Below are 15463 nucleotides of genomic sequence, written 5' to 3' on the forward strand. Positions count from 1 at the left end.
GGACTTGTCCGCCGATTTGTCGTCAAACAGGCGTTACCGGTCACTCTTGTTCACGCGCGGGTAATAATAACAACACTCACCCCCAATAGAGTTATTTACCCGATCGGTAGACGTATATGTTACTTATTTGTTCGCAAGTTTTTCCGGATATCTTTAGAAAAACTGACTGCATATTTCTGGATAAATCCATAAACATCCTCGTGATTATTACAATGTAATAATAGGAGCCAATAAATTTAATCGGGCGACGTGTTCGCCGAAAATGTTACGTCTTATAATATATATTATACAGTTGTAACGATACAAATCGTAATGCCGCCAAGTGGTTTTTCGAAAAACCTGATTTTTCGGTAAGTATTTTCAACCGAGGTTTTTGTGTTACACAATATGACGTATGATTTATATATTACGATATTGTTTACGAACGGATGTCGAAGGTCTGCCAATAAATCGCTTTACTCTGTAGTATAGTGATTTCGCCGATATCAATCTGTTACGAGTATTGTTCGTAAAATTTGTATACAATAATATATCATAGGTACATAATATTATAGGTACCTATGCCGTAGTTCAGCAAACGGAACTATGGTCCAGTAGTTATTTTTTTTCGGATAATTCTCAAATCTATCCGGAATAAGTTTAGGTTAGTAAATTTGTGTCCTGCCAAACACCATCAATCTGCGATTGCATCACGCGATAATACAATAAATCGTATTACTTGTCTCTTCGGTTGATCGCCATAATTATAATAATATAATACAAAAATACGCATTGTATAGATAAGTGAAATGCATGCGATGATAATACCGCAACAGCAGCTACGATCTCGATTTTCGATTCCTTTTTGGATCTGTTAAAAAATCTCACCGACATCGCACATAGTTGCGAGTTCACGCATACTTTCAGAAACGTGCAATTGTTTTCGTAATAATAATATTATTAAAATTGATGGTCACTATAGATTAGTACATGATATGTACATTACACACATTTGATTATTTGAAATACCTCGTTGTACATTTTTATTAACAAGTCTATTATTTTATTGTTAACTTCTCGCTGTCGCTGAACCATTTCAACCATCGCTGTGTTTATGTGTGCCTGCGCGCTAGATGGTATTATAATTAGCCTACAGGAACTGATGAATATAATAAGGACACGCAGCCGGAGGTGTGTTTCCGTTTCGGTACCGCATCCGTGTATAATCGGTATATTACGTTCAGAGAGAAAAAACATATAATAAAAAAGATCGTGCGGTACTTTTCGGTGTATAATAAATATATGTACATTATACATATATATCATATATATAGTGGCACGGAAGGGGTCTGGCAGAGACGCGAAGTTCAGAGGCGGCGGCAACGGGGCCGGGCCCAATGATTACGCGTGTGGTCAGCGGTCCTTGAATCCTTTGCGCGGTTTCCGGTGCGGACACAAAAAACGGAAGTAGAAAACGCTGGTCTGAGTAAATAGTGCTGTGTATATAATATATAGTAGTGTCGTCTGATTGGCAGAACGACACAATCGGCGAGCATACACATGCATACATGCGAGTAGTTGCGGAAAGAATTTCAGGAAACCCGAGGTCATGTCCGCCTATATATACGCCGCTCGATTGAAAAGTTCCTCGTGTACCTTACCTGTGGCACTGTGGCAACCTCGATCGTGTACTATATACGAATAGACCGGGCACCATTGTTCGTTCGTTAGAAAACCAGCTCGTGTAGTTATAGTACGGTGACGACATTTGTTTAAAAGAAACAAGTGACACTTATTAACGACTGCCGTTGCTGCTGCCACGAGTAATTACTTGTTTAATTACGGGAATTGACTCGTAGCGCGCTGTAAAAAAAAAAAAAATAATAATAATAATAATAATAACAACAATAAATGGATACATATAACGAAAAGGGAAAAATCATCGTTATTAGCTATATATTATATATGCGTGAAAGGCGACTGACAAAGCCGCTGTGGGAAGGAAATCCATATTTTTTCTTAGCCACACGTGTATGCTTGACATTTTTCAAAAAAATATTGCGAAAATTGTCGTAAAAAATATGCAATATTATTTGTCTCCATTGCATATAGGTTATAGGTAGACGATATTTTATTATTGATCTTATGTGAGAATTTCTGAGACACTCTTTCTCACGTTCTTTACAGGAATATAATATACAGTAGTCATTTATACATATGTATACGATCTTGTAAGGATTCTCTTTGTGCAAATTTTTTTCTTTTATGTGGAAACGAACAATACAATACGCATACGCCGTCGTTTCGTCGACCGGTGTTTGCTGGACCTGGACGTGGCCAAATCGTCGATCGGAAGCGTCGATATATGCACGACTGTATTATAATAATATATATATTATATTGTTATCGTTATTCGCGGGTGGAGTGTGAGTGCCTTTCCAACAGTGCGTTTTGTTCGCTAAACCCTTTTCGCCTGCACCCGTTCTATATCGAAACCAGGAGCAGATGTGTCACCTCGACACTTGCAGATGTCTTGAAGACACCTCGTTGAGCTGCAAGAAACATCTTATACAGTACCCGCAAAATCGATATCGAGGCGAAAGAAAAGAAAAAAGGGTTTTTATGTACATATATAGTGACGGGCAGACCACTTTTCGGGTCGTTGTACCCGTATTATTTTCCACAGGTCATTATATCGTGCATGTGTGTGTTCGGCGGTGACGACGACGACGAAAACGAAGTGTAGGTACGGAATATTGTTTTTTGACCCACGGGGGTGCCTCCAAAGAAAGGGTGTGTGCGATATTCGTATATATGTATAATAATAATAACATATTATGTGTGTGTATATATGTACGAGTAGTCCGCATCTGCCTTCCCGAACGTGGCAGATGTCTTTTATAGAAACCGGCACACGCGCGTCATGATGGTATTTTTTCTACATATAATGATACGTATGCGCGTCTACACTAATGTAATATACATACCGCACATCACCGTATAACCGGTAATTACTCTTCATATACCATTATAACACCTTTACGTTTTCGTTTATTGAAAGAGGCCGGCGCCCAAAACATTCAGTATAGATATTCTATTATATAGCCCTCAACGGTATTAGGTATGGAATATTCGACGATACCTCAAAGCGCTTGAAAGTATACTAATAAGTACTATTATAACAACAGACCATTGCCGCGACGATCGATTATAGAAAAATTATATAGCAAGAGCAATAAAACGCGTCAAGTCGCTTTGTACGCCAAACGTTTGATAATTATATTTTATCGTCTCCGGATCGCGGTGGCGGGTTACGCGAAATTTATTGTCCCGTAAAATCTCCGTGGACGACAGCGCGTCTCCGCCGGTTAGCGCTGTATAACAACATAATAATATGTATATATACATGATTACGGTGGGGAGCGCTGTTGCAGCACAATAGCGATCCATCATGCGAAGCTCGAGTGTCCGACATTGATCTACTTTGATATAGTTTTTTATTTTTAAGTTTATCGGTCTCGCAGATGCGCGCGCGATCGCGTTATTGTTCGCGTGAATACTCACCGCTCAATGGTCGCGTGTCGGTCGGGGAAAAAAATGAGATCGAATCAAGTTTAAGGGCAGATGTCTGCTGGGCCTCCACCACCGCCGACGGCTGCTGCTGGTATATATAAGGGATGTAAGTTAGTAGGGCATGACGTCACCCCTAGTGCAGCAGCATAAACGCGGACACGGCGACGTCAGACAAATAATAGGAAAATAAAAACGAAAAAAAAGAAAGGCTAAATTTGGCGGGGTCCTTAATGAAACGGCTAGCGTAAGGGGTGTGCGGTGCAGAAAGCCCCGCGGAGAGTTGTATATACGTATATAATATATAGGAGAGCTAGTCGTGGCGCGCGTCACACACAAAAGAGCCCAACACAATATTTCTTCCCCCTCATCCCGTGATTTCGGGAGGGTTCCCGAAAACTGGTCTCGTCGCCCTCCTCCCTGTCCTCCAAGATGGAAATTTGCAACTTTTAAACGCGCGTATATATACATGCATGTTGGGGTCCGTCTGTCGACTTATATATATTATATACATACATACATATATAAATAAGCGCGCATTCAGGAGTTGCAGCTGCCCCGACGTGCGTGTGTCATTCCCCCCAAACGCGTCTACTATATATTTACTACTAATAATACTACGTACTACATTTCTACGTCACTCATTGCAAAAAAACTATAGGTATATGTTATCGCGGGGTAGACACTATTATATATATATATATATATATATAAATTATATGCATATATTTGTTATTATATATTGTATACACACGATGACGTCGATTCTTCAAGACATAACAGACATGGCTTTAGAAGTGGTAAGAGGGGGTTAAAAATCCGTACTTATCGCCGTCTCCTGTACGATATAAGTGACTATATGAGAGATTTCTCTACGTTTACCGCGCAAAGTGCATACACTAATATTATTATTATTTATTTATTATATATTGCACATATATTCTAAATTCTAATACTTAAGTATTTGACGAGTCGATTTTCTTTCCAACATGGATATAATTCCTGATTTTTCTTGAGGTATTTTTTTTAAGACATTTTAATTTGATCCGCCTCAAAAAATTCTGACTTAGATTGTCTTGTCACTGCAGCCAGGGCGCAAAACTATGACAATTATTTTGATGTGATGTCGGGTTAGCGCAGTAATGCGTCGTAATGTACATACTATTATGTATATACAGCTGGGTATACCGGTGAAGTAAATCAGAGTCGGGCGAGACGACCTAACGGAGAGGATAGAGCGTTAAACGAAAGTTTCCGCGTTCTGTGATTGATTGTTTCAACGCGCCGAGCGTTTATCACCATACGCATATTAATATAATAATAATAATAATAATAACAACGTACGTATATTTAAGAACGGTTAGCTCGCGCGCACTCGCTCTCTCACGTAATGAGGAAATGACAAGGAAACGGTGTACGTATATGGTGGCGACCCCGACTCAGGGGTCCTGTGTGATATCGCTTAGACCTACTCTTTATGTATGTATATATATATTTGATGACGATAGTAATAATCGAAAATAATATATATGCGTGTGTATATGGGAAAAAGATGAGGACCGGACAGAGCTAGTTGACGACTACGGTGACAAAAACTATATGGCGCGCGCGACTTGTGAGCACGCATAATAATAATATTTTATTAGCATATATTATTACATGTTGACGACATGTCGCAGTGTTATAATATGCAGACTATGTCTGTATATTTGTGTGTGTACGTGTGTGTGTGTGTGTGTGTGTGTGTGTGTGTGTGTGTGTGTGATGGTTTATTATGGAGAAACTAAAACGCCAGACACAAAACACACGCGTACACATTTATACAATGTAATGTGTCAATCGCCACTGCGGTTCGCGGGGGTGATGGGCCAGCTCATTGCGATCATCGTTTAGCGGAAGTATATATATTATAACATAATATACCATAATTAATAACATAATATTAGGTACCCTTTTGCGCTACCAGTCGACTCTTCTTGTATAAAAGTAATAAAATAATATATATAAATAAGCCCGTAGAACTTGCTTCGAGGGGAAGTACCCCTATGGCTTATATATATATATATATATATATATCCAGTGATAGATCGCGGTCGGTTCCAAAATATGTATACCAATCGTATCAGCTACTTTTAGTATTTTACGACTTGTGTACATAAATCCGTATAGCCAGGATATTACACTATTAAGAATAAACTCGAAACGTTGTGTAATTGTTGTCGTGTAGAATTTATTAATTATAGTTCATTCGAATACTTAAATCGTACAATATATATACATATAATTAAATTAAGTTAATATACACTGCAAATGACGGAAATCATACTGAAAGTTTAAAACGCGAATATTAATACCTAATGTCATATTTTTAAAGATTTCATTTTGTTCTACTGCAGCTATATGTTTGTTACGAAATTCTTAGGTCTACGTAATGTGTGATATATCATGATACATTATCGATACTGATTGATAGAAAATTTATACGGATTTTTATCGTTTATCGTTTATTATTTTCTTCCTAAAAATATGAAAAAACTGTACTCCAAGACAATTACGCGTGACATTATTTCATTAACAAAATCTTTAAACCACTCGGTAAACAAATCTATATTCTATAATAATAATAGAAGAAGTAAGTACGTCGGAAAAAAAGAAAAACAATGATGTTCCAAACTTTGCACCGCTACTGTACTGGTACACCAATGCGCAGTATTTACTGACCTGCCTTAACTGGATGAACATTTCATAATATATGCACGCGATCGTTTCTGACAAAAGTTTTTCCACCCATCATCAGTCCACCGCTATACCAGTGTGTAGACTTCGGAGAGCGAGTGACAAACAAAAAAAATTGTTATATACGTATTTCATATTTTCTTTCTTTATATATTTGTATGCATATATACATTAAAAAAAAAAAATCACTAAAACGCGACTCAAACGACAGTGGCGACGAGATTGGTAGTGGTGGTGTGGTGTGAGGAGAGGGCAAAAGTCCACGAGAAGTAAGACATTACACGGGTAGTTTTCCGTCTCCGTTGCGCGCACGCAAGTACTTATAATCAACGGGGTGAATCGAAAAGAGGGCGAAAACAAGTTCAAGAAGAGAGGAGGACGAGGATGGAATAAAAAAAGTAAAAAAAAAAAAACCAGAGCCTCTTTTTATAATTACAACACAACCCCTTCTTTCCTTTGACTTGTGCTTCGCATTCTCGTCGTCGCCGTCGTCGCCGTCGTCATCGTCATTAATCCGCAATTCATACACTATGCTGTTTCTTAAGGCCGTGGTGTAATAATTATCCGGCATTAATATTACACTATATTATATTATACTGCAGCAACGCGTGGCTGTTGTTGGAGAAAAAAAATTATAATTTCAAAAAAATAATCAACTTTATAATATATCGTCGTAATGATAATATTTATACCTTGCGCTGCGGGCTCTCTCAAACGAACCATATCGCGTCGCCGCCTTCGATATGATTTCGATTAATCCTCTTTCGTTCGTCGTTAAATTTAAATTTGTATACAACACATGTCGATTGTTTCTCTCGTTGCGTTTCACAACTTTTATTCTTCGTTTATAAAATTTTATCAATTTGACTAATTGCATTTTCATGTTTTATAAATTATAATTCAACATATAATTTGATATTCCACAGAGCAATAGGTACATATTATATTAAACGACATAATTTACCTTAAAATTTCAATTTTCGTCATAAGATCTTAAAACAATTTTTCGGTTAATAATTTTTATTTTACATTGTTTTATATTCCAAAATTAAGGGCGAGAGACTCCAATATTCCGTGTATGATATGACCAAATTGTCACCAGTCGTAGACAGTTCGATATGACGACGATATCAATTGTTTTGAAGGAGTTGGTCGTTTTATTTGCGCATCTGTCCGTGTAAAATATACGATAATTGGTAACAGACGTTTCCCGGGTTTACGTCATCCTCGTTTCCGCACGCTGTGACCTGGCAAGCGTTTAATATATTTTTAACGACAATAAATGAAAAAAAACCAAATAAAACTTTTGCCGGCATATAAGCCATCGTATCTATACGCTTACATACATATACATAGTGTATATTTATACGCGTTGGTACACGGGCCGACTTAAAGGAAGCGTGGAATATCAATTTATTCATTCCCACATCAGTTAAAAACAATGCTATTGATCTTACACGCATTAGACGGTTTTTTTAGGACCGCTCCACGCGCGTTAATTGAGTGGTCACAACAAGTAGTAGCGGTGTAGTGCAAGTATATTATATAGTAGTCATGCGGTATACGCTTCCACTAAAATATATTATTTAATGTTTTCTCACACAGTTTCGGACAGGTAGTTCGGTGCAAACTATATCGTAGTAGTAAAATAATACACGAGAATAGAAACGGTAATTTTAGTTTTTTAATTTTTTCACGTTCCCGCGGTACGACTACTACGACATGTGTGTGTGTGTGTGTCTGTGTGTATGTGTAGACGTGTAGTGTGTACAACGGTTATCCATCGTTGCCATGGACACACATGTGCACACTGTGAGAATTCGGTTTTTAAAATACCTTTTCGTTATTTTTAAACATTTTTTTTGTCATGCCGTTGTTCTGTTGTTATCCAGAATCCAATCTAATAAGAGTCCCACCAATAAGGCACCCCGCCCTCAGCAGAGTAACGAATTCTAATTTATTTGCGTGAATATATTTTTACTGTGGCGTATAAAACATAGGATATTAATATATTATTACGCGTCGCGTCCGTCTCCACTGTCAATTATCTACTTCCTTCCTGGTCGGAATATATACACGCAGCCATATGTTACCTGTGTGGACCAAACTCTCCCTTATCGACAGACCGTATCGGTCCGTGTCCGTGTGTGTATGTGTGTGTGTGTAGGTACATGTTTGGTCAATGACTACGACCGGAACTTTCCGGACAAAAGAGTATTGCGCGTAGAGTAATTTCAGTCGTGTGTTTTTATTATTTTTTTTCACCCGAACAATAAACATTGAAAAAATTAATAAATTAATGAAATGAAAAAATAAATAAATAAAAAGGTAAGGCTCTGTCGTAACAACGCAAAGTTTGTGAATTATCCCTTGAAGCATGAATATATACACAAAACTATAGGTATATAACGTAATATAGGTACTACGTGAAAGGCAATACCACCGACCATTGTGCATATTATTATATTTTTATAAAAATAAAATATTATGTATATGTATAAACATAATTATCATCAAAGTACTCTCCGCGGGTAAATACATATTATATACAATGTTCATCAGCTATCGAATAGAAAGTATTTATATTGTTCTTCTTAGTCGATTTTGTTTTATTGTTGTTATACGGTCGTTTTATATTTTATACTCCACGCCATTCCCGCGGACGATGACAGTGGTCGGGCCGAAATGTATATGCGCGGGTGAGAGGAGAGCAACAGTTGCATTTTAATTGATACACCATGATTCAGCAACAGCAGCAAACCGCGACCAGCATCGCATGATATGTACGTACAGCAAATAACGTATTTCGTGAGGGCTCGTTCGCAAGATGTGCAAAGTCTCAAAACGCACATATACGATATTATCTAAGTGTTATATTAATCATATCGATATAACGTATTGGCGGTCTGTGATGTACGGATGACAGTTGTAGCAGAAAACAATAGAAGCCGATTGATCGTCAATAAGTGATAAAGAAAAAATTCCGAAAATAGAATGTTTCTAAAAGGTACCAATATATATGATGTGCGCGGTGTACCGGTGCAACGGGTTTAATGATTTGGCGAAAAAAAGACGATCTCATAAGACCCTTCCGCGTCTCACATGACTAAGTCTCCTGTAACATACTGCAAATCGCCGTTATATGTTTTGGTTTATTATAGTGATAATAGTTTATACGTTTAGTGTGTATATTGCGCGCGGGGGCCGCAACGAGGGATTATATAAACGGTCGGCGGTGCGAAAGACCCATTAAGCACGTTAATATTAAAACGGTCTCGCGGGTACCATAAAAAAATAAACAATTATCGCTAAAATGTCGTCTGCCGGAGCACGCGTCGTCTTGCTGCAGCGCTCATCGGTTAAACCATTCATCATGTTCGAATTTTAAATCTACGATCTGCCGTAGGCGCAGACCATATATCATAATAATATATTGTATTTATAGGTGATATTCCCGGGGTTCGTGTAAGTAGGTTTTAAAATGAGCTGGATTTATCGTTGTGTATTTATGCGAGTATGACGTAAATAAAAAATTCACCAACTTACGTCGAATTAAAACCGGACGAGAGTTGTTTCCTGCGCGAGTGGTAGAATATTTTTCTTTTTTTAATTTTACGTTAATTGGTTAGGTACACTTTTTTTTTTATTACTCGCTGTTCCGTGCGCGTGCAAAATCAATCGGATATTTATTATTATTATTATTATATCATTATACGCACACACACACACACATATATTTATTATATTTTGCGGGCTGCAGTGATGGTGTCGTGTTCAATTAGAACCGAGAACGAGTGCTCTCGCAAGAGGTTAAGTCTGCGCTGGTGGGTGTGTGGACGCGTATGTATATATATATATATATACGTTTTTCGAACCCTTTCCCCTTCTCTTGACGTACCCACTCCTCTACGTGTACACGTACACCGGCATATAAATCCATATATATATATATGTGTGTGCGTGTGTATACGTGTGGCACAGTTGTTCATTAAAAACTGCGAAAGAGCCGCAGAAAAAATAAAAGAAAGTGGACAAAAGTCTTTAAGAGCGAATTTGTACGGCCCTTTTATTGCACTCGCTGCACACCGTATATATATACATAATATATATGTACACCCCGCCAGCACTGCACAACACCGTCCCGTGCTTAAAAATATTTATACACACACGAGTATGTGTTATAAGCGTGTGTGGGTATGCACGCAAATAATTAATAATCATTTTTTAATTAACCCTTTTCCCGATCCGACGCCACCACCGCCGTTGATCGGCAGTCGAAAGTCGCACGCTCGCGATTCCTCTGCATTAGCGCCCCGCATGTGTAAATAGTCATAGTAAACTTATGCATGCGTATATGTCGTAGAATCAAAATGTTCCAGGAAATTATTTTTTTTTATACAGAATTTAAACTTTAATAAACTTAATCTCATTCGAAGTATCGTTCTTAGTACATATAGTTAAAATAATTAGATTTTTCTATAACAGGAGTTATCTTTGCGGAAAACATATTTTTATAATCTTCTTTCAGAATAGCCCGCAGAGTACAGCTGTGTGGTTATTGTATCATGATGACGCACGACGGACCGTGTCATACATCTCTTGCAGTTTAGAACTTTTTTGATAAAAACAGAATTTCCACAATAACCTCCAACCTTCGTATTCGCGAGATCTTGCGTCTTGTGACTTCTAGTTATTTTGATTTTTAAACCTAAAATTTGGTCTCGAAGATGAACATTATATACGGACTGAAAATATCCAAGCCAATACCATACCTATGTATTTTACTATAATTCTCTCATCCAAAAGTGACAGAAAAAGCTCTCCGTGGCTCATGCATTAATCCCATTTGTGTCTACGTATCTTTGTAAATCTGGCTTTTCCATACTTTAGCAAATAAAAAGTAAATAAAAATATCGTTTGTATTTAGAAAATTATATGCGTTGCGCGTTATTAAAAATATCCCCGCGGATTATAGACTTGGTGAGAAAAAAAAATCTTAAATTTCTAATTAAATTTATTTTACTTAGAAGTTATAATATTCATAAAATGAATGTATTCAAAAACATAAAAATAATATTATTAATTATTAAGTTGATTTATATTTTATTTTTAAAATGATGAAAAACATAATGAAGTCATTAGTTGTATAATACATATAGTTATTTTATATCACTAAAACAAAAAAAAAATCTTCTAAACTCTAATTTAAGGAGAGTGAGATTTTTGAAAATTTACAAGTGGGGAGTGGCGTACAATAAAAAATTTGTCTAGGCCATCCTGGTCCAACCTACGGTCCACAGGTCATTTTTTTAATTTTTTTATTTATATTTATTTTTTGCGGCATTTGAACCCTTTTTTGACCTTTAGAAGATATATTATGTACATATAATTAATAACTATAAGTAACCTAATCATCATCATTAAGTATTCATTTCAATCTGTGATGTAATAACAATCAACGTATATGCTTTATAAAATATATTTGTTATGAAATAAAATATAATTAATAATAAAACTAATTTTTCTTTTGACGGCCTTCAGTATTTATAGGAATCACGCGTGTGAAATTACCCACCAACTACAATAGGTTAAAATGGTTAAATCACTTACTATAGTCTATTCGAATTAAAGAATAATCAAAGATTTTTTAACAGTAATTACAAATATTCGTTGGATTTAATGTATTTTTGTACTAACGGACACGATAACTTCATGAAAGAAATTTTAAATTGTACTCCAAAACTCAAATTCAGTACATTTTTTGAAACCTTTACATTTAACCTATACATATATTACATACTAGATATATGTATGCACTCAGACTGGGTCAGGATCTTAAGCAATCATATGGTAGTACGTATATAAGAAAACGGCGCGCTTAAGTCGTAACGGAAATAATACACAAGTCTTGTGTAAATATATATTATATATATATACATATTAAATTCACGTAATTTAAGTGCACCACGAGGAAGAGGTGAAGAAAAAAACGATCGTTTCGCAATATACCTATATAAGTATTACGTACGCGCCGTGTATACCTCGCGTCAAAAGAGCGCCCGCAGAAAAACCGGAGAGAAACGACCGTTAGAAGGGTGCGAGCCCCTATGTGAGTGTATGCGTGTGTGCGTGTGTGTGTGTGTGTATGGTGTTTGTATGTGTATATGTGAGTGTGTATGTGCTCGTGTGTACACGTGTATGTATGTATGTGTGCGTGCCTCACGCGTCTTGAAGATATTATTATTATTGTTGTCGTCGTTATTGGGGTTGGAGGGGTACAGTCGTTGCCGAAAAGACATATTTCGCTATTGTACGCGCCCGGAACAACCCTCGGTGACTTCCTCGCCAAGACGCGCGGCGTTGAAAGAAAAAAAAAACCGTTATTATATTCATAGGTTCGCGCGGTCTTGGCGCGTACGACACAATTTTTCCCACGAACCCGCAAAGGCACCACCTGGTTCGGGATTGCACGACGTCCGTCCCTCTTTCTTATGCGGGTATTTTTTTTTTAGCTTTTGCTTCTTGGCGTTCGTCTTTTGCCCGCGGACCGGTTTCCTTTATTCTATAATATTATATATTCTCCGTCCTCTGTTGCAGTACATAATATCGTGTATAATATGACCGCGCGAGTTATATATTATTAATATTTATATTATAGAAATACGTCTGCTGCGAACGCGATGTAGGTGTGCAACCCGCTGTATTTATATATATATAAATATACGGAATAAGTCGTTTGATTGCTTAGTCTACTTGTATACTAATATTTTCGATTACTTCATTTTACAGTTTTAACACAATACTAATCATATTATATTCATATATTTTTATATAGCCAACAGCAATGTCGTGAAATGTTTTAATATTTTTGTCCATTGATTCTTTTTACAACTTAACAATTTTTTTTAAATACTATAATGACAATCACAAAATCTTTTTTATTTTTCTATACCTATCATGTTTTTATTTCATATTTTGTTATAGTACAAAAATCTTGTACAACTATATAAATATAGACATAGATAATTTCGTTACGTAACAATTATGTATACACAAATACACAATAATACTGTAGATTATATTATTCATGAAACGTTATTTATGAGAATAAAACACACACAGCACTTATAATAACACACCAATCGCTGATACTTACGTGACACTATATACTGCAGCAGTTGTACCTACAATCAATTTCGATTCACTTAGGTACTATAAATCAGATGGAAATATTATAAAACCAAACGGGATCGACGTCGAGTTTGATTACAAATTTACAATACATGACGATATTGGGTCGTTCTCGCCGACGTAAAATAGATTAATAGATGTCATCAGATGATATTATAATATTATACCTATAATAAGCTATGCTATGGTGATGTATTGGTATATATTATTATATTAATATAAGTTTAATGATCATTTATAATTATATTGTATCTCTTTAGTTTTGTTCTGTTTAACCAATATGCTAAACTTGCTTTAACAAAAATAACGAAAGCGTTTAAAAACGAAAAAACACGTCTATTGTATTAGATTGGTTTAAATAATATATTACACAAATAGGCCGCATACATTCTATAGTGGATACATTTGAGGTGCTCGTCAGATGTCAATACGGCATGTTTTCGATGTTATAATATAATATGTGTACTTGAAGGCTTGTTTTCGAATTTTATTTTAAATTCAAACGTACATCTGCAAAACCTCGAACCAACTTAATTATTATTTTTAACAGCTCTCAATGTGAAATTATATACATATTGATATTTGTATCTCTATTAATAATTTGATACATAGTAGCGATTTTGATAGAACTTCAAATTGAACGACATGTGAACGATTTTAATACCATGACACAAAAATTGTTTTCATTCGTGTACTGAATAATGTTTAATAGACTATAGATCTACAATTATATATGTTATGATTTTTTAATATTTATCGATTGCTCCAATCCGCATAGTAGGTGCAAAGGGTACATATTATACATAATATTACAAACACGTATCTAGCGTAAGTACACACTTAATATAACGATAAAAAAAAAAAACGTTTACAGTTTTCGGTTTGATGAGACAATAAACACGTGTCTCGTCGATTCTAGGTGTCAGTTCAGTATTAATCAAAACCTATTATTGAAACATCGTTGTGGTTTCGATTTCGACGTTTCTTCTTTAAGCGACCAAATTAAATACAAAATTCACGATACGTAAACCTTTTTTTTTAATGTTTACAATCGATTTAAATAATCGACAGCGTGTACAATGTACATACCGAAAAAACAAGTGGAATACAATTTAATAATATAAAAGATTTAGCGTTTATTGGTGGCAATATATTATTATATCATGGATTAGGGAGTAAATCTTATCAACACCTATGCGCGGAGCTCGAGACAGCGATCAACATTTATTGTTAAATATTATTATTATTAAAACCCCGAATACTTTATTATGTGCGAAAATCTGTTAATCGTGAAAACATATTATGTAACGTGAAAAAAAACTTTGAAACAAATAATTGTATAGAAATAAATTATGACAACGAGACAATTATACACGTACCCAATTACTGAATTTTAATATTAAATATTTGTAAAATTATAGTTAAATAGCTCTGCAGCTGGCACAAACTTACTGTACAAATTCAAGTCAAGAAAAGTGTGCAGTGTGTAAACGCAGTCATTTGATTTATGAACTAATCGGGAAATATTTTTCGAAATAAATTTACTACGAGTAACTACCACGGGAGCGCGTGTGTATGTATTAGGTGTGTGCACACGCAGCCGCGTTAATTAAATACATTGTCAACAATTATATTAACCTAATACATTATAAAAACACACACCATGATTTGGTTGTATACACTTAGGTATATAATATTATATTTGTTTTTACTGTTAGAAAAAAAATCTGTGGCGTAAAATGTTTTAATCGTTCAACATATACTATATCCTCTCAGAACATAATATAAGGGATTTTAGGTACGCTGGTCCGAGATTACTTATTTTTTTCTTTTCGGGATTTCGTGAATGTCTTTACGTATAATAATATAGATAAGTACACTCGGAGGAATCGCGGTTGAAAAGTATCATGGTTTTCAAATAAAGGTAAAATATTGTTTAAGACTAATTTAGGTTCGTGTAGATTTTATAAACATAATTGGGAGCCGA

The 15463-nt window shown here is 35.7% G+C and overlaps 1 protein-coding gene across 1 annotated transcript in view; it reads left to right on the forward strand.

Annotated features, from left to right (window-relative positions):
- LOC113559434 (homeobox protein prospero) overlaps window positions 1-15463 on the forward strand; it is a 48020-nt gene that overhangs the window by 21217 nt on the left and 11340 nt on the right. The window lies entirely within an intron of this gene.

This window comes from Rhopalosiphum maidis, chromosome 1, assembly GCF_003676215.2.
Source record: "Rhopalosiphum maidis isolate BTI-1 chromosome 1, ASM367621v3, whole genome shotgun sequence".
In the NCBI taxonomy this organism is placed as follows: domain Eukaryota; kingdom Metazoa; phylum Arthropoda; class Insecta; order Hemiptera; family Aphididae; genus Rhopalosiphum; species Rhopalosiphum maidis.